Source organism: Anser brachyrhynchus (genome assembly GCF_964034855.1).
Source record: "Anser brachyrhynchus genome assembly, chromosome: 1".
Lineage (NCBI taxonomy): Eukaryota > Metazoa > Chordata > Aves > Anseriformes > Anatidae > Anser > Anser brachyrhynchus.
Window position 1 is genome coordinate 124,708,025 of NC_137694.1, and position 19,543 is coordinate 124,727,567.

Sequence of the window (19,543 nt, forward strand, 5' to 3'; positions counted from 1 at the left end):
CGCTTACTAAATGTTATGAAAGATTCTCTGTTACCCTAAAATGTTTTAACCACGACTGGTATTTCTTCTTAAAATGTCAGCTACAGTTCAGAGATTACTTAGCTCTGAGACTTTGATTCTGCAGCCCATAGAGAATGACCAGAGGCAGGTGGCGCAAGGAGGTGACAACAATCCTCTCTGGCTGTGCAGGAGAACCCTCCAAATTCTCCACCTGTCAACTCTCACAACCTACACTGCAGGCAACCTCTACGCTACAGCCACGGGCAGCAACCACAGCTGACTTTAAAAAGTTTATGCAGGGCTACACCATCTTCATACAGACTAACAGCTCAGGGAATTAATCTCAGAGGATCTTATTGAAGTCTAAATTCATCAGTATAATTAGTATGATTTTTGTATTTTCTTTTGCTTCTTTTAAAACCTGCCATATGATGTTTTGAACCTAAATTTTAGCTCGAGGTAAGACATAACTATTTTCAGCAAAAGTTGAGGTCTCTCAGGATCCAGAAAAGGAGGAAGTAATATCATGACTGATATTTATGCAAAACATGAAACACTACTGCACCTATATACAATTTATAGAGATCACTGAGTTACAGAAATTTCCTAGGATGTGCAAATCTACCATTTTCTTGGGTATTCTTTAGCAGTGTCTCTGTATTTTCACACACCTGGGAAAGGAGAGATGGCAATGATAACCTGTGCTGTTTCTTTACCCTGCAGCAGACTCTTGATTAAGACAGACAGAGAATTTTGGCAGACTCTAGTAAACAGAGTGTCATGGAGAACAACTTAGCTAGTCTTCCTAGCTCATTCAACAGAATAGTATAATATGAATATTCAATAGAGCAGCGTACTCTTTATCCTTCAATGTTTTTATTTGGTGTTTGAACACTTTTATTTTTCTTTCCCTGTGGTATTTATTGCTTTATAGTTGAAAGTTGCTCTTTGCAGACCTGTCAGTACAGATAGTGGGCACTGTTCCAAGGAAGCTGTTTGCAGAGGAAGGAAGGGTGGAGCTGCGGCCATACCTCTGCGGTGAGATGGTGCGAGGCTGCACGCAGCTCAGATATTGTTAAAGGAATTAGCTTGGTAATGGAAGCGGTGTGCCTGAAGGAGCATGAATATCTGTGTTTCTCCACTTCTGAGTATGTATAACCCCACTGGTGGTTTTGGATATTTTCAGGTAACGAACATATTTGATGCACATTCATTAAGCACATAAATATTTACAATACATTTTTCCAAGACAAGTAATTTGTTTCCTAAAGAACTGTTTTCAATAGCTAATAACGCCTTCCCCTCCCCACCCACCTTTTTTTTTTTTTTTTTTCAGTATCAGCAGAATGATGGAGGGGTGTTGGTAATTACATTCTGCTCTTTCTGGCTGATTCTTCTTTATTGACCTCAAGTTGAGGACAAAATGTGACCGTGTCAGGCTACTCCAAGCATGTGATACTGTGTGAATTAAAGAGTGGATGCCAGACATCCACATGTCTTTCCATTTCGCCTGTTAGTGACAGAGAGCTCGGCTGGCTGAATCCTCATGTGCCTTACTGATGTCTGATCTTTGTGTTCCTGTAGGAAGAGCTGAAGGGAAATATTTGGAATTGGCCTACAGCAGGTGTACACATAAAGTGTGAAGCGTGCCAGGATCATGAGTTACGCTGTTGCATGTACCCTTTTGCCTACTGGGAGCATGAATGATACATGTGAGATTGCAGATGCTTGCACGTTTGAATACATTCAGTCTCTCATGCCACCCCAAGGAGCAAACACAAATAGATCATGACCTTGGTTGCCGGTGCCCTCGCATTTACGTATGTGGTTTGCAGCACTCGTATACAGGGAGCCTTTCCACGGATATAGAGGAAGCTGATTAGAACAAGCAACTCTGTTCTCTATCCTAGGCTTATTTTGGAAGGTGTCCACAGTGCTCTGTCACCATTTGGCAAGAACAGTTTGATTGTGAAGCCATGACTGTTGTGATGCAATAGATGTCTTGCAGGATGCATTTTACTTCTGACCTGATATTAAACAATAGTTTTCCCTGAATGACATTTTATATTTAGAATCACTCTCTCACTCTTCAGACCCTGAGCAATCATTGTTGCAGTTACTGTCTCTCATGTGGACAAAAGCAACAGCTGGATGAAGTAAATTCATACTTGAATTTACAATGAATGCCACTTTGAGAAGTAGTTTTTCAAAACGGAAAAATCAGAAAAAAGAAAAAAAACCACAATTTTCATATAGATAAAAGTAAACATTCTTGGGAATTAAAATGAATAATTCAGAGAAATATAAATATTCATTACTGGTATAGTAGCTACTCCATGCCTCAAAATCCTTAACTCTGAGGTGCTTGGTCTTCTAGCTTCCATACAGAAATTATGGCTGCTTACTGCAAAATTAACTCCTGAGGGAGAATGGACACTGCATCGAGGAGAAGCATTAAATTTGAGATAGTTTTCTACTTGTTTCCTTAGATGCTATATTTTGCTGGCTTTCTTTTTTATCCTTTCTTTTTTTTGTATCCTATTTTTCCCTGTCAAATGAATTAATCTAGTTTGTGCTCCATAAATGGATGATATGAAGACTGCTTCACATAGACTCATCCTATTCTTCAATTTGACTTTCAAATTAGCAAAGGCAAGGCAATTGCTATTCATACAGCGCATCTTCTGACATATATCTTTTTTTTGCACTTGATATTAGCAATTTAAGCTTATTTTTAGAAATATCTATGTATAATGATAGGATTAGAAGAAAAAAAAGGTTGTATTTCTCTAAATATTAATATTTGTCACTTTTCTATGTAAACCCAGGCTCAGAATTGAAATTTTAGCATTACATACTCTAGAGTTTGGTTTCCATCTGTGGATATCAAAAATTCCAGGACAGCTGTAGTGAAACTATTAAGAATTATCGAAGGAAGTTGTATGAGAACCTGGAAGCTATCACTACACTGGATTTAAAGAATTTCTGTTAATTCTGCACTAACCTGAGCTCTTGCATCATGCAGAAGAACTAAAAATAGAAAAGGAATATTTGAAGTGAGAAGCATCATACAGAAAAGGAATATTTGAAGTGAGAAGCATCATACAGTCCAGAATGATAGTGTTGATTGAAATATATAATCAAATATATGCTATTTTTGTAGAAATATATTTAATTATATTAAGGAAAATCCATTTTAGTGTATTTAAGGAAGCACACCCCACGCTTTTGGTTGCAATTTCAGTTTTGTTATTTCATGCTGAATTGCCAAGCAACATCCAGAGAAAGGGCATTAAGAATTTAATACTGATTATTCTATGGTGGTCATGGCATTTACCCAAGTTAGTTAGAAGGCCCCAGGATCCACGTATTTCTTTGTCTGTGAACTTCAAAAGCTGTTGGTGTATTGGCTCTACGAAACCTCCTGCAGCAGTGTCATGCTCCTAGCATTTTTTTTACAGATATGGAGAAAGGTTCAGAGCGGCTGCATTACTAACCAGTGGTCACGCAGCAAATGCTTAGCAGAGCAGAGGTAAAGGACAGCTCTCCCTCAGGTCAAAAGGCACTGCATTCCTTATCCGCTACATTTCTCAGGAATCAGTAACTGCATTCCTGTTGACCTCAGAGAGAGCAGGGCTGAATTACCTAATAATAACCAGCAGAGGCACGATTCCACAGGGTAAGCTGAGCCAGCAGCACATAGGTACTAAAAGAATGCGTGTTTACTACTGCCATCCAGTTCCTGCCTGTGCAGTTTCTGCTGCTTGTGAAATGGGTCTGGTTTTTGTTGGATCCCTTCTTGAGTTGTCTGAGCTCATTAACATGGCAGAGAACAAACCTAGACAAAATAAAAGTGGATTGTTTTCTGCCAAGAAGCTGAATTGGCTCGCTTTCTGTGATGAGTGCCAGAGCTGGTGCAAGAGCAGAAATTTCCACAGCTAGGAGCATGGGAAAGGTTAAGAATAAGTAGGAGATGATGTGGAGGAGATGAAGGACAGGATGAAATACCAGCAATAGCAAGCTCTTACAATGCCACTGCTCATGGACCTTCAACCTCCATATCATCACATTGAATGTCAGCTATCTCTCAGGACATTCTGGAGATATGAACAGCTATACTTTTGTCAAGAAACTGTATCATCTGTTTCTGAGAACAACTTTGATACATTGCTATCTTCAATTTTACATATATCTACATCAGATATCACAAAACCAGTGTACCTCTGTCATGAAACTGATGGGAGAGCTCAGCTATGTAGAGGTCTTCTGGAGATTCTTCATGCCCTGATTATATCCAAAGGCAAAATGAGGCCAGCTACTAGTAGCTGGAGTTTTTGGGGGACTGGTAGATAATGTATGAGAAGAGGCTGTGAAACCTGTGTTTGCTCAGCTGTAAGAGAAAGCTGAGGAGACATCTTACTGCTGCCTTTACTGCCTGGTGGGAGAGTATAGAAGAGGTGGATCCCATCTGTTCTCAGAGGTGCATGATGGTAGGACAAGGGGGAACACACACCAGTAGGAACACGTGAAGTTCTGGTCAGATGTGCTATAAATAAGCAACAATTTTTTTCTTTTTCTTTCCCTCACAGTGAGAAGTGTCAAACACTGGAGCAGAGAAGTTGTAAAATCATCATTCAGGATACTCAGAATGCAACTGGACAGGGCCCGAGCAACCCTGCTCTGGTGCTAGTTTGAACGGGTTGGGCCAGACCGGCTAGCTTCCAGAGGCTCCCTCCAGCCCATGTGATTCTGTGGTTCTGCTTTTTTTTTTTTTTTTTGAGGTTTAGTCCAATGAACACTCATGTTGAGTACCTCTAGCTCTGCTCCCTTTAACTTTATGACAGGTCCATAGGTACAAGTCAGCTACATACTTTCAGTCCCTCTCTATAATCTAGACAAAGAAACAAGTTGGAATATGAAGTAGAGAGAGAAGAGAACATGAAGCAAGTGCACTAGTGGATTACAGATCTCAAAAAAAACCCACTAAGCTGCAGTTAAACAACCTCTTTCTTTCCTTCAGAAGTACTGCATGTCAGTTTTCATGTGACAAGTCTCCAAGCAGTATCTAGAATGTGCTTCAAGCAAACAGTGACCTCAGGACTGCTGCCACTACCTGAACCATTTCCAAAGACTTTAGCAATTATGTAGTGCTTCAGAGTCTAAAGCAGTTTAATAAAGACACCTGAGGGGGGTATTCTATGGACTGTGAAGATAAGAGACAGTTCTGAGATCATTCTGAGACAATCAGTCACTGATGTCAGCTTTGCCTTAAATAGCCAAATTAAAAATAACCTCTGTAGGGCTGTGTGTTAGCAATGGGACAAATGATATTGGAGAACATCTAAAGGTTTTGAAATACAAAAGGGGAGAACCTCACAGAGACCCAGGGAGTACAGTGATTCTTCTGTTTTAGAGACTGGAGGGCTGGGAAAACATAGTTCAAGCTTATCTGCTAGTAAATATGACTACATTCTTATGCAGAAGCGTGCCATGTGTGTGAAGGGATACCCCATCTGAAAAACAGACTTGTTAGCGATCTTCTCTAAGTGCCTGAACACTGTTACTTTGCAAACACAACTGCTGATAACTGGGGTGATTACTTCCATACACAGGTCATCAAGGACTCAGAAGTAATGCAAATACCAGCCTCAGATTTCACAGCGTCAAGGAATTTCTCACCAGAAGAAGAGCATAAAAAGTGCCTTTGCTTCAGTTTTTAACATTTCCATTTTCAACAGCTGAGGAATAGGTAGAAATTACTGCTAGATTAATAGCTAAACTGATGCCTAACCTCTACTCTTCAACCTAAGCAGATAGTTCAAAATAATGTAATGAAGAGCTAGAAGCAAAGCTTGGTATGGTAACTGAATCGCATAGATTTAAGATGAGCTGCCAGATTACATTTTTCCTCTGTTTTTATGGCTCTAATCTCTTTATGCATTTTTGATTTTTCTAGCTATTTCCCCAAATGAAAGAAGAAGGTACGTGTTTAAACAAAACCTCTGTCATGCCAGCAAGGACTTGATATTTCCAGTCCACTGCTTTTGCAGATCATGAAGTAGGTATGAAGAGCCCAGCAGAGCCAGACTTTTAGGTAAAGGCTTTCTAGAGAGATTGGGTGAGGGATATTGTCATATAAACCTTGCTCAGTGTTTCTGACTCCTCCAGCAGTACTGAAATATTCGGGAATACCCTCTGTGAGAGATTATGAAAAAAACCCTGAATCTATGTCGTGAACTACCTGGAAGACTATGGGCTCTGTGCGTAGGGTGAGAAATCCTTTCTGATTGATATGGGAGACAAACAGGCCGCTTTCCCGGAAAAGCATTGTTTAGAAATGCAGAGAAAGGCTGAGCTTCACACTGTCCGGGACTGATCAACACCACTGTCAGAACTGAAGAGGCTGAACTTCTTGTGTGAGAAGCATCTGTGCTCTGATGGAGCTTGCGTTCTAGGAATAGGAGACCCCCTGACAATCCTAGCCTTGATTTCAGAAGTCACCCTGACCCTGACCCTTTCCTTTCTGAAGGGAGCAGTGACAGTATTTTCCTGAAAAGCTGTACTGAGAGATGTAAAATTTCAAGTGTGATTCTAAAAGATTCTTGGACACCGAATCTTGCAGAAAACCTGAGGGTACGTGCTGTAAGTCCAGGAGAGGCTCCACAACCCCTTGTGCAGCAGTACTAGCTAATGGGGCAGGAGTTTGGTATCAGTGATGCTGGCAGAGCTCTAAATGGTTCTGAGGGCTGAACCAAGCCAAGCTCTTGGACCCTTCTTTCTTCTTTTGCTTCTCCTTCAAGCCTTCACTGTTATTATCAGAAGGCTTTGAAGCCTAGCCTAGAACCTCCTGAATGGATGACCAAAGAAAACATCTCCAGGAAAAGGAGATTTGGAAGGAGATGTCACACAGAATCACAGAATCACAGAATCATCGAGGCTGGAAGAGACCTCCAAGATCACCCAGTCCAAACTCTGACCTAACACTAAGTACTCCACTAAACCATATCACTAAGCTCTAAATCTAAACGTCTTTTAAAGACCTCCAGGGATGGTGACTCAACCACTTCCCTGGGCAATGTCAGATGAGGATGTCTTAGTTTGACTGATGATGCCAGGGTCCGAGGTCCAAAAGGACTCATTCAGAGTAGTGGATCTTTTCTTGCCAAGGTCTGACACTGACAGGATGGCACACACCAGCAGCTATTCCTGAAGCTTGTGCTCTCTATTTTGGAGTGTCCTACGTTCAAAGAAATACTGACAGATGTGTAAAATACAAAAGTTTCTGTGCATTGAGACAGAAAAAAACCTCACTTGCTATCTCAGCTTGCAAATACACCCCAGTGTGGACACCAAAATGAACACCAACCTTTTAGAATATCCTGAAAGCTGTTCTGCTGTGTTTATTTAAGAATTGAATTGGATTTGAATTAAATTTGGAAGATGTGTAGATTTCCTTCTGAGATTGCCAAGGTAGAGCACCAAAGCTATGCTTATGGAAAACAAACAAACAAACAAACAAACAAACAAATTCTAGCGAGAGAGAAAATTCTCAGATTTGGAATCAACTAAAATAAACTACAAGGAAAAGACCGGGATGGAGTTTACCAAGCTATCAATGAAGTTATCGAAGTTATCAATGAAGCTGACCAACAGAAAGGTGTTCTTGTGGAGTGAAGAACTGAGGTTGTGAGGTAAAAAAAAAAAAAGAAGAATTAAAAAAAAAAAATTAGAATATCCTAAAGAGACCAAGAGAGAGTTGTAGTCAGTAGATATCATTAGGATATCATTAGGGCAAAAAGCCCAGTTACCCAAAGAGAAAGAAGTGGATATGCTGACTGTTCTTCAAGGACTGAATTTGACATTTTTGATGATTTGTTGTGTGCTTTCTGAACATCTGCAGAGACTACATGTCTTAAACATTATTTAGGATACCTAATCTAAAGAATGTACTTTCTTAAAGTAAAGGTGGAGAAGCACAGCAAACAGAAATAAGAAAATCAATTTGTCTGAGAGATGACCTGCACACCACACAGTCCTGGTTGAGCAGAGGAACCAGCCGGCTGCAGTCAAGGAAGGCCAGGGTAGTGCTTGTGTGAACTTCCCATTCTCTAAGATCCAGCTGCATTGCAACCAAGCTCAAAGGGCAAGAGAGCAGGCCAGAGGCAAATTTAGGAGATTTTATTTCCCTTCAGTGACAATAAGGTAATACTTACTTATGAAGCATCGCAGGGAACCAGCGCGGTCAGGTTTACATACTGGATTCTGAACCACGCGTGCTTGTGCAACAAGAGGTGTTTGTTACAGGTTTATATACACAACATAAAGGTGGCCCCACCTGTGCCATCAGGTGTGGGCTATCTCAGTAGGTTATTATGTGGTTCGATACATGGTCAGATTGTGTGAATCCTGTACACTGGCTAGATGGTTTTCCGACAGCAAGTTCCTGTTTTTCTTGAATGTACCTCAAGACATAGTTTCCTGCTGAAGTTTCCCAGGGTAACTTTCTGAAAACTATGGCCCACTGTAGTCATGTGCGGTATTCTCTCATGTTCTGGAGCTTTTGCAATTTCCGTCTACCCAGCAGTGGTTTACTAGAAGGATATATTTATATATTCATATTGCAGCTACTTGTTATTGACTTCTGCCTAATTCCAGTAATGCTCTTGGGACATTTTCAGAAGAGTGCTTTGGTTCCAGAGAACCATAGAATTGCTCAGGCTGGAAGGGGCCTTCAGGATCATCCAGTTCCAACCCCTCAGCCAATCACAGGGACACCACCCACTAGATCAGGTTGGCCAAGGTCCCATCCAACCTGGCCTTAAACACCTCCAGGGATGGGGCATCCACAGCTGCTCTGGGCAACCTGTTCAGTGCCTCACCACCTTCTGAGTGAAGAATTTCCTCCTAATACCTCATCTAAATCTATCCTCTTTTAGTTTAAAACCATTCCCCCTTGTCCTGTTGTTATCTGATTGAGCAAAAAGCTGCTCCCCATCTATTTTTATCAGCCCCCTTTAAGTACTGAAAAGTTGCAATGAGGTCACCCTGTTGCCTTTTCTTCTTTAGGTTGAACAGCCCCAGCTCTCTCAGCCTGTCTTCAAAGGAGAGGTGCTCCAGCCCTCTGATCACCTTTGTGGCCTTCCTCTGTACCCACTCTAACAGCCCCACATCCTTGTGCTGGTGGCCCCAGACCTGGATGCAGCGCTCCAGGTGGGGCCTCACAACGGCAGAGCAGAGGGGAACAATCACCTCCCTCGACCTGCTGGCCACTGCTGTTGATGCAGCCCAGGATGCAGATGGCCTTCTGGGCTGCAAGCACACACTGCTGGCTCGTGTCGAGCTTTTTGTCCACCAGAACCCCAATGCGGGGCTGCTCTCAATGAGTTCTTCTCCCAATCTGTACTCATGTCTAGGATTGCTCCAACCCAGGAGCCGCACCTTGCACTTGGCCATGTTGAACCTCATTAGGTTCACATGGGCTCACTTCTCAAGTTCCCTTCTGACCTGGATTCCAAAGCACGGGTGCTTCCCATGACCTGAAGTTCCCCTCAGGTCATGCACTCTTCTGCATGAGCAGAAGCTCCTTAGGGGCAGAGTTGAGAGCTAGGGTGGAAACTGCTCCAGCTGCTTGGTTTTGATCTGCCCCTGTTTGTGAGTAATTACTATAAGCACATTCACTTCTAGAAGCTGAGTTGATTCTTCTATGCAATTTAATAAAATTCTCGTAAGTATAAAAGAGCAATTTGTATGTACGTGCTCTTTATTCGGAGTATTAAGCCAAAAGATATTAGGGGCATAGTTATAATCATAAGACTAGATATTCAGATGATGAACATCAATGTAGCAGTATTAAAATTCATCTACTTATTGCAGAAATAGAAAAGTTACATTTCTAATGACATTATAATGCTCCTATTCTTAGCTGACTTTGTTCTGTATGAGACTGTATTTTTGGTATAATAATAATACAAAGAAATTTAATTGCTACCCTTAGCTTCTTTTATACATTAATTTTTACCATATTATTTCATTTCTACCAGCCCAAGGCAACACACTTCTCAGCTGCATTTCTATGCTATATTTATAGTGGTTTTCTTTCCGTTCTATGCAAAAATAGTTTTCTGGTTAATGACCAAGAGACTGCACAGCATCTCTGCGTGCACCACAGCTGAATGTTTCAGAAATACTTCAGAAAATTCTTGCTCTCCCCACAGTCAGGTGAAGATTTTGCAGTTAATTTAAGAGGGAAAGGAGACGGGCATTTCTCCTGTGGATGACCTAAAATGTGCTTGGTGTTCGTGTGGGTGCTTTTGCTTTCTGTGTGTTGTTTTATCGCTGCTTACTTAAGAAACCAGATTAAAGTTTTAACATCAAAATACATTTTTCTGGGATATCTTTGCTTACTATCTTTGTTTGCTGTAATTTGGTAAACAAGATAAGCAATAAGTAAATAGGCAATCCTACTGCCACAGTGCATTTTGTACAAAGTTCTCAGATGATTAATAGTGGGACATGTGAATCTGCTAAAACAGAAAAGGACAGAGAATATTAGATTAGATGCTCGGAGGCATCTGAAATGTAGGAAAGTACAGTTCCAATTAATTCACAACAATATTTGAAATCATGACATGAACTTTGAAAATAAATGGTACTAATACTAAACAATTATAATTGTAATAAATACTAATGATAAGTGTATGTAGGTATAATACTAAGCAGTTATAATTATTTAGTATGTATAATATAATACATGTAATTTAGTAAATAACATTATTTGTATATAAAAATATATAAGATTTAGTATAATAATATACTATTTCCATACACTGTATTAAAATAATAGCACAATATATATCAAATAACGTAGTGGTTTTTAAGAATTTAACACCATTCATTTTCATAGAATAATTTAGGTTGGGAGGGAACTCTGAAGGTCAGCACATTACCCTCTTCATGCTAGAGTCTCACCAAGCTCTTCATCTGTAGTGTGCTGCTCTGAAAACACCGAGCACTTTCAAATCGAAAAAAAAGTCACTATATGATTAGAAAATGCTTCTTCTTGTGTCATCTCCTTAGTCCACATACATATTTAGTTACATGGTTTGGAAGTGTGGTGGAGGAAGGTTCTGAATAAACTGAGGAGATCAGGATTTGACCCTTCTTACTTGTAAGTGTTATAAACTCTGTGAAAAACAAAACCCACATTGTCATAAGTTTTCAGTTTTGAATAGCGGTAGAAATATTATAAATTTAAATGAAAAGATTGCTGATTACTTGTATAAAATAGTCTCTGAGGACATCGAGTGCTGGTGAAGATTCTGTGAGCGAATGTGGCATGTCTGCAGTTCCCACTCGCGCTAATGGGGATGCCTGAACCAACAGAAGAGCAGAAAGTTTGAAGACATTGGGGAAAATTGCTCAGCCAGTATATGAGATCATTTAGGTAGCAGAAAGCCACAAGTTAGTGCAAACCATTTTTGCAAATAGTAGAATTAAAACATTATTATGTTTATTCAAAGCAAAGTAGCAAAGTAGCAATATTATTAAAGCTTTTGAAACCATTCACTTCTGATTTGAATTCTTGGATACATTTTTCTATTGTACTTCTTCTGTATTTCTCTTGTACTTCTATTGGATTTCTTTGTGATTATCCATCCTTTGCTATAACATCTGGTTGATGGAAAAAAGATATCCCAGATCAGTGAGAGTATTTTTTCTAAGATTAAAAACAAAACTTTTTTTATTTTTTTTCCCCCTCCCTAGAGACTCAGTTGTGCTGTTCCTTAACAGCACAGAGGGCACAATATCCAAACAAAATAATTTTTTTTTTTCCCATAACCTCTTCTGGAAAGACTGATTCTATTTGCTTTTTGCCTCTTTCTTTTTAAAACATCACAATAATTAGAAGCCTGACATAAATCAAATAGCTCTTCCATGGCTGAAATGTTATGTTTTCCTTCTACACCTCAGCAGGAGGATTTACTCTTCATCATTTTGACAGCTGAGGCAGTGTACGTGAAACAGGTGATCCCAGCTAACAAAGCATGTTTTTCATGACAGCCTGCTGGGCAGGAGAGGAAGGATTTAAGAATTACATAACAGAATTAAGCACTGAACATTTCAGGTGCTTTAAAATCAGTTCAGGATTATATATTTTGTCAAATAAAGGAGAGATTTTTTCTTCGAAATGGATTACCTCAGAGAACATATTTTTATCTTGGAACCTTAGTTTTGTTGTTGCTGTTGTTTTCCATTGTAGTCCCATAAAATTTGAAGATAAGATTTATACAAGTTTACGGAAAATATCTCCTGAAAGAAACAACCTCCACGCTATTGTTCAACTGTGCAAACAACCCTCATCAGATAAACTTTAACAGTCAGCCTTACAAAGAAATCTGATATGCAGCCGCTCCTCGAAGAAGAGGCTGCTGTGGAAGAAAGATGAGAAGGTATTTTTCCTGAATGTGCTGTGTTCTTCTGCAGGTACAGAGGCTGGTGGATGGATACTGTGTTTGTTAGCCTGCCTCTGTTTTGTCGAGTCAGGTTCAGAGACGATACTGTTTATAACCAATTTCCCTGGTCATGGGAAAGTTCATTCTACAATTTTATGAGTAATGCTCAGTTTATTTACCGCAGGAGGCAAAGAATGAGTAACTGGAATGTGCTCTGCAAAGGAAGCAGTTCAAGGGTGGAGTGCCTATTTCTCAGGAAATCTTGTGAAATTTGTCTTATCTCCCTAATGCAAATCTCAAGAGGCTCAAACCATTCCTCTCTCCCCTGTGTGTCTTTAAGCACAAGCCGTGCCATCTGCAGCAGGCAATCCTGATAACCTTCTGGGGTTGTGGGCCTGATTTAAAAGAACAATTTCTTCCAGCCTGCAGGTAAAAGATCTTATGAATTGTGAAACGGCTTCATAGCAGTCATTTTTTGGAGGACAGGACAAAGTTTCCTCTCCCCTCATTACAAATGCACCTGCTGTGTCTCATTTCAGTCAGGTGCTGATTGCATCAACAAACATTTCACTACCTCCTAATCCTAAGGAGTTCAGTTCACCACTTAAAACAGGGAAGGGGAGAAATTTGATTATCTGTTCCTCTTCTTTTCTTCCTTTCCCCTCCTCTCCTCCCTTCTCCTCTCCTGTTCTTTCTTGGCAACCATATCCGACCAGTACAGATTGGATCAATCTGTAGCTTCCAGCATTGTGAATCAGGGTGCTGGTAATTTTTACTCTTTCCTGGTCTGCTTTAAGAGCTGCATGCCAGATAGGAAGTCCCCTTCTGTTGCTGTGAAGAGCTGGTCAAACCCACTGAGCTCATCACAGAGGTCCTATTGCTTGGCAGGAAAGCAGCAGAACAGCTGGGGCTTTTTCTTCTCAGCCCTCTCCTTAGCCAGAGCTGACCAAGCAGCTTCTGCTTTTCAGGACAGCTCCTGCTTCTTGCTGGGGACTCACCTGGGACTGTGGAGAAGTTTTGGCATGTGACTGTGGAGATACGGAGATGTGCCTCTCCACCCCTCAAGTCTTTTCCCTTGGGTGATGTACCTGATTCAAACACTGCAGTTAAAAACCAAACAAACAAACAAGAAGCAAGTAAACCCTTCAGGGCCATCACCAAGGACCATGTCTCCAGCCTACACCGTTGGCTTAGCAGCCTGACTACAGAGCCTGCAGGTCTACTGGAGAACAACGCCTGCACCATGACGGCTTTTCTCTGCCCTCCAGAGCCTGTGAGCAGCAAGCGAGCAGCCTGCTGCTTTATGGCAGAGGAGGGGGGAGCTTTGCCTGCACATACAATAACAGTGGGCTCAAAGTGCAAAGTTCAGACACGAGGCTAGATGTAAACTGCTGCGGCCATTGCATCACGTATCGTGCCTGGATGAGTCTGAGGTGTTGTGAAATATTTCTTATTTGTGACAGTGAATCCACAGCAGAATGTCAATTGCACTCTGGTACCAAGAGCTGCTTAACCTGGCATCTGGGTGTATGGAATTGGCTGACGTTGCATGAGAGGCTGCTCAGTTTTATGATGGTATTGAAGCACCTTTGATTTCCAGTGATTCATCTAGTTCTTTCTTAATGAAAACCATTACCAAGTCATTAAGATGCCAACTACCTAGCAGAAAAAAAAATTAAAAGATAAAGAGCAAATTATTAAAAAAAAAAAAAAAAAGGAAATAACCAACTTCCCCTGACCCACAGGCCTACATTTTTCAATACTTCTAGAATGCCCAGGACAATAAATACAAATATTCTTTAATACTGACTTTGGAGTTAAACTTTTCATTTTTGTGGGTGCTATTCCTACTTTTCGTGTCTTCACAATTGCCTTTTCTTAAAACAAACAAATAAACAAACAAAAAAGAGAGCAATTGTGTCTTGCACATTGTGCTAAACTCCTTAACGTTACCAATTCCTAAACTCTCTTTTTGGTTTCTTGATGCCAGCAGCCAAACTTGTTCCAGTATTTCCTTTGACTATGGAAATTACTTGGCCTGTGGCCTCCTCCTTTGGTTAGCTTTCACTTAGTTTTCAGTTTTGCTTAGTGATTGCTGAAATCACTTGAGGTTGTTTCCCTTTAGTGTAACCAAATCCACAAGATTGTCTTTTTTTTTTTTTCCTGAAAACGTCATGTGAACTAATGCTTGCTATTAAGTGATTTTATGAGTTGAGAAAATGAGCCATACAATATTTACAGGTCTCACTCAGGGATACATAGGAAATCAAGAGCAATGTGGTCATTATTGCCTGAATTGTCTAATATTCAAAGTTGCTTTAAGCATAAAAATCTTCCTTTGCCTTTAGTCTCCTTTGTGATTGTTCTGTTACCTCTTTGTCTAGTTTCATATCCAGCTTTTATCTATCATATTGCTGTTCTTACAGCCCCATGTAGTGGTGTATTATATCAATGTACTTTCACACATCACTGGTATTTTTTGCTGCAGTAGCAGCAAATAGTCCCAGAGAAGCATTTGTTGTCTTTTGTACCAAATACCATATCTTCTACCTCCTCCCTATTTATAACCCCAGACCAGCTGAGGCTGGAAGGTGCCTCTGGAGATCACCTGGTCCAAGCTCTGCTCAGGGCTCTGCAGTGAGACTCGGCTGCGTGGATCTGTGTCCCGTTGGGTGTTGAACACCTCCAGGGATGGGGACTCCACGGCCTCTCCAGGCAACCCATTCCCATGTTGGAGCACCTTCACAATGCTGCCTTTTGTTTATGTGAAATTTCCTGTATTTCAGTTTGTGCCCAATGCCTCTTGTCCTGTCATTGGGTAACACTGAGAAGAGTCTGGCTCTGCTGTCTTTACTCCCTCTGCCAGGTATTTATGCACATGAATAAATCCCCCTGAGCCTTCTCTTCTCCAGGCTGAGCAGTCTCAGCTCTCGCTGCCGCTCCTCTTATGTCAGATACTCCAGTCCCTCAATCATCTTTGTGGCCCTGCACTGAACTTGCACCAGCAAGTACTGGGGATCTTGTACTGAGCGTCCCCACCCTGGACCCAGCACTGCAGGTGTGTCTCACCAGGGCTGAGCAGAGGGCAAGGATCAGCTCTCAATCTGCTGGCAATGCTCTGCCTAGTGCAGCATAGGGTGTTACTGACCTTCTTTGCTATGAGTACACATTGGTGACTCAAATATATATATATATATATATATATATTAATTTAAAATGTTCTACCTTATTCCTAAATCTTTGTATTGTTTCTATCCCGGTCTTCCTGAAAATGTAACTTGCTGTCTTCCACTTCAAAGCAAATATATTTGTTGTTTTCAGAAACCACAGTGGATGCATTTTTCTTACATTTCTTTCCTCTTATTTATGCAACTGAAAAGCCTTTTGCTCTCAGCTTTCCTTGCAAAATCTCAGTTTGAGCCTGCAACTGAAAAAGCTTCTATGGTTCTCTATGCCCATATCGTTGCTCGATTTCTTTTTTTTTTCTGCTCCTTGGCAACAAACATCAAAAAATCAGCTCAGTGGCCCTTAGCTTTCCTCCTGCTATTCAGACCCTCGCCCACGATGCCATTCCTTCCACTCACCCCCTCTGCCAGGTCTCATGCCCTTGGGTACCTCTTCAGCAGCAAACCGCAGCGGGCATAGTTTCTTTGCTAGCAGATGGAGCCGGTGGTTTGCCTGTGGTTGTTCCAGCTCATGACATTTGTTGCCTTTCCTTTTCTAGTTTGTTCATGGCACAGGTGCCCAGGAATGCCTGACTAACAAAACCGCAGGCAATGCTTTTCTGGGATCTGGTTTGTATGGACCAAAGTGCAGGAGTGTTTTCTATTATTATCTTCTTAAAAGTATTCAGTGGGTCCACTGCTTTTTCTGTCGCAGCTCCCAGATTTCCCCAATCATCTCTGTTGTAAACCTCCTGAAGACAGTGCCTGAACTTAGACATAATTTTCAGTTGAATTTTACTACTAGAGAGTCTGAGATAGTTGAAAAAGTGCATTTTCTTGGTTACTGGAAAGATGTAAGAATAAGAAGTGAAGGGTGAGATAATCAGAGTTAAAGCAAAAGCCAGTACTTGAGATAAAGATACATGAAATACAGCCAGCTGCCACTGGATGGCTCTGCTTGGACAGTGCACACATGTGCCAATACAACTAACATAACCAGACCACCGCAATACCTCTTGGGTTTCTGTGATTTTTGTGGTATTTTGATAGATTATCAAAAAATCCCTTATTAGCCTGAGTGTTTTCAACTTCATTGTGTTACACTGATGTAACCTAAAAAAAAAAACTATGAAAAGAATAAACAAAAATCTGTTGCAAGGTCTGGTTTTCTAGTTAAAAGCTCTCTCCCTGACAACTTGGAGCCTCAGCACTAGCAACTAGTTGTCACTAAACCAAGAAGTAATTCAGCAGCATGAGGTGTGATTTATTCTTAACAAAGATTCAATACAAGCATCAGAATTAGAGTGTGTATCATGTGGCAGGATTTCATACAGGTAGGCAGTATTCCAGCCTGTCTGTACTGCCTCTGGATATAACACAAAAGTTTTGTAATATAATTAACTGGCTCCCACCTTGGAATTACACAGCTAGTCTTGGCTCATCCCAGAGAGTCCGTCTAACCAGAGTGGAAATCTGATCAGAAGAAAGCCAGGAAGAAAACTATGGATGTCGTAGTGAGATGGTCCTGCAGAGATGAATAGCCTTCCTTGTCCTCAAGGCACAGACAGGTGAAACAAGCTTCTCCTCTTACAGCTGGGAGTTGCTGAAGCTTAAGCCTGTTAAATCTGGCGACCTGCTGAGAAGGGAAGCTCACCCAAAGGAAAAAATCAGAAAAAGGTTCCTGGGGGGAGAAAGCCAAGGGGAGGAGGGAACGGAAGGCTACACCCTGCTCTGGCCACGTTGATAAAATAATGTCAGGCTCTGCTGTCCTCTGCCTAGGACCATGCTGTTGGCTGCAGAAATCTCCCTCTAGACACTGTATTTTAAAAATTCTTCTTAAATGAAAGGTGGAACTACATTTCAAGCAGCAAAAGCATTTCCTCCCAGGTCTACTGGTTAGTCTTAAAAGGAATCTAATGATGATGCTTTTCTATCTGGTACATAGGATGCAATTAGCTGCAACTTAATTAAGTGAGCAGATAGGAGTAGCCATTTTGGACTTGTGAAGCAAAAATTGCATTATAACACCCTGTGTTCAAAGAAGCTGGGATTCCTGCAGTAGGAAATGATCTGGCACTACAGAGCTGAGATACAGGCTCAAGCACTTTTTATTCTGCAGTTACATCTAAATGCAGTGATCTGGAATGGCTGCTTAATTTGTTTAGCACCTGAAGTACATTTGCTACTCATACTGAGATTTACAAATAAAATATAATAATGAAGGTATTTTTTCACATTGCTTGCAGAACATATTTATGAGTTTCCAGCATTTAAAGTTTTCAGTGTATGCAAAGCATTAAACAAAACTAAAGACAGGGAGAAACAAACAACCCTTCACATTATATATGCACATTTTGAAAGTGTAGGGACTTACAAAAGAATCATGCATACTGGGGAAATATCCAGGCAAACAAAAGGCACTGCTAAGTTTCTCCATTGAAACTGGACTTTCTAAAAAATGGGCTGGGCTTTCCACAACACAAATTCTACAAAAGGAGCAGAACTGATCTCTTTGTACCCTGGAACGCTTAACAAATGACCCCAGAACACTCCTAAAGAGACCTGGAAGGTACAAACGCAAGCAGGGGTTTGTAGCTGCTGATAACCCATTTAGCCAAGCAGGCTGCTGAGTTGGGCAGGAATAAGGTACATTGCTGAAAGAAGGTGCAGTTTGCACTCTGCCCAGCACAGCGCAGTTTCAAGCTGCTCTCTGCTGCTGACTGAAAAGCTGTGATGTGTTTCACGGTATTTACTGTGTACACCAATACTTCAGTACATATATATCTGTGTATCTATACATTGTGGATCCCCTTTTAGCCTCACTGTTATCTAATGCTAGAGAGGTGTAAAAAAGCAGACGACAATTAGATTATTTTTTATTTAAAAAAATATATAAATTATCATACTATTAATAAAAAAAAGAAAAAGAAGAAAAAAAAACTTTTTTTTTTTTTTTTTTCCCCAGACCTTGGCAATGGAAAGAGGCCGATCAGCCCTACACAATACTTTTTTTGGTGTTTTACAAGCACTGTGCTTCATACACTCCAGATTAAATAACAGTGTTTATACGATTATGTGCCCATACATAGTTGTGCACAGAAAACACATCACACTCTCTGCTGTCAGTGGGATCACCTGTGCAATAACGTACTTTATCATCTGGAATGCACCGGTGCAGCATTATTTATGGTCTTTGTAAAAAACACATAGGTAGAGCAGTTTGACAACTAAGATAAAAATAAGATTATGAATGAAGACAAGTTGAGAAAGATTTTGGAAGTGTGAAAACAGCAATCACGTAGTTCACGTAAAGTATGAGAGGAGAAAGAGCATGCACTGAAAAGACTCCATCAGCTGGCTGTGCATTCCTAGCAAGGCTAATGCTGGGAACAGACAGTATAACAGCTTCAATATACCCAGTCCAACATCGCTACCCTTTCTCAAAGCAAACTCCCATTGAAGATTTTATCACAGGGTGCAATGGTCTTGCTTCTAATTTTCTTAGATAAAAGGCCTTGTTTTTCTTTTTGACTTGCACAGAGTTTGAACCTGTAGATTTTTTATTGACTAGAAAGAGCATGCAAGTCAACAAATAGTTCACTTGTCACTGAAGTACAAAAAGCAAGTCACAATACAACAAGAAATCAGGAAGGTCATGGTCCTTGCCTCTGTAGATAACTAAAAGATCCAGTAGTCATTCGCATGGTGAAATAGCTATTTTATTTTTAAGCATGTAACAACAAATGCTGGGTGCCTAATGTGACCTCACAAGGCATGCCCAAGGTGCTGCCCCACCTTGCTGGGGGGCTCCTGGCAGCAAGGCTCCGGGCACCCAGCACAGCCAGACCTCTCCATGCTGTGGAGGGAAATACAACCGGCTTTGCTACAGCAAGGAGCAGGAATCATTCGTCATCATTTTTTATGACA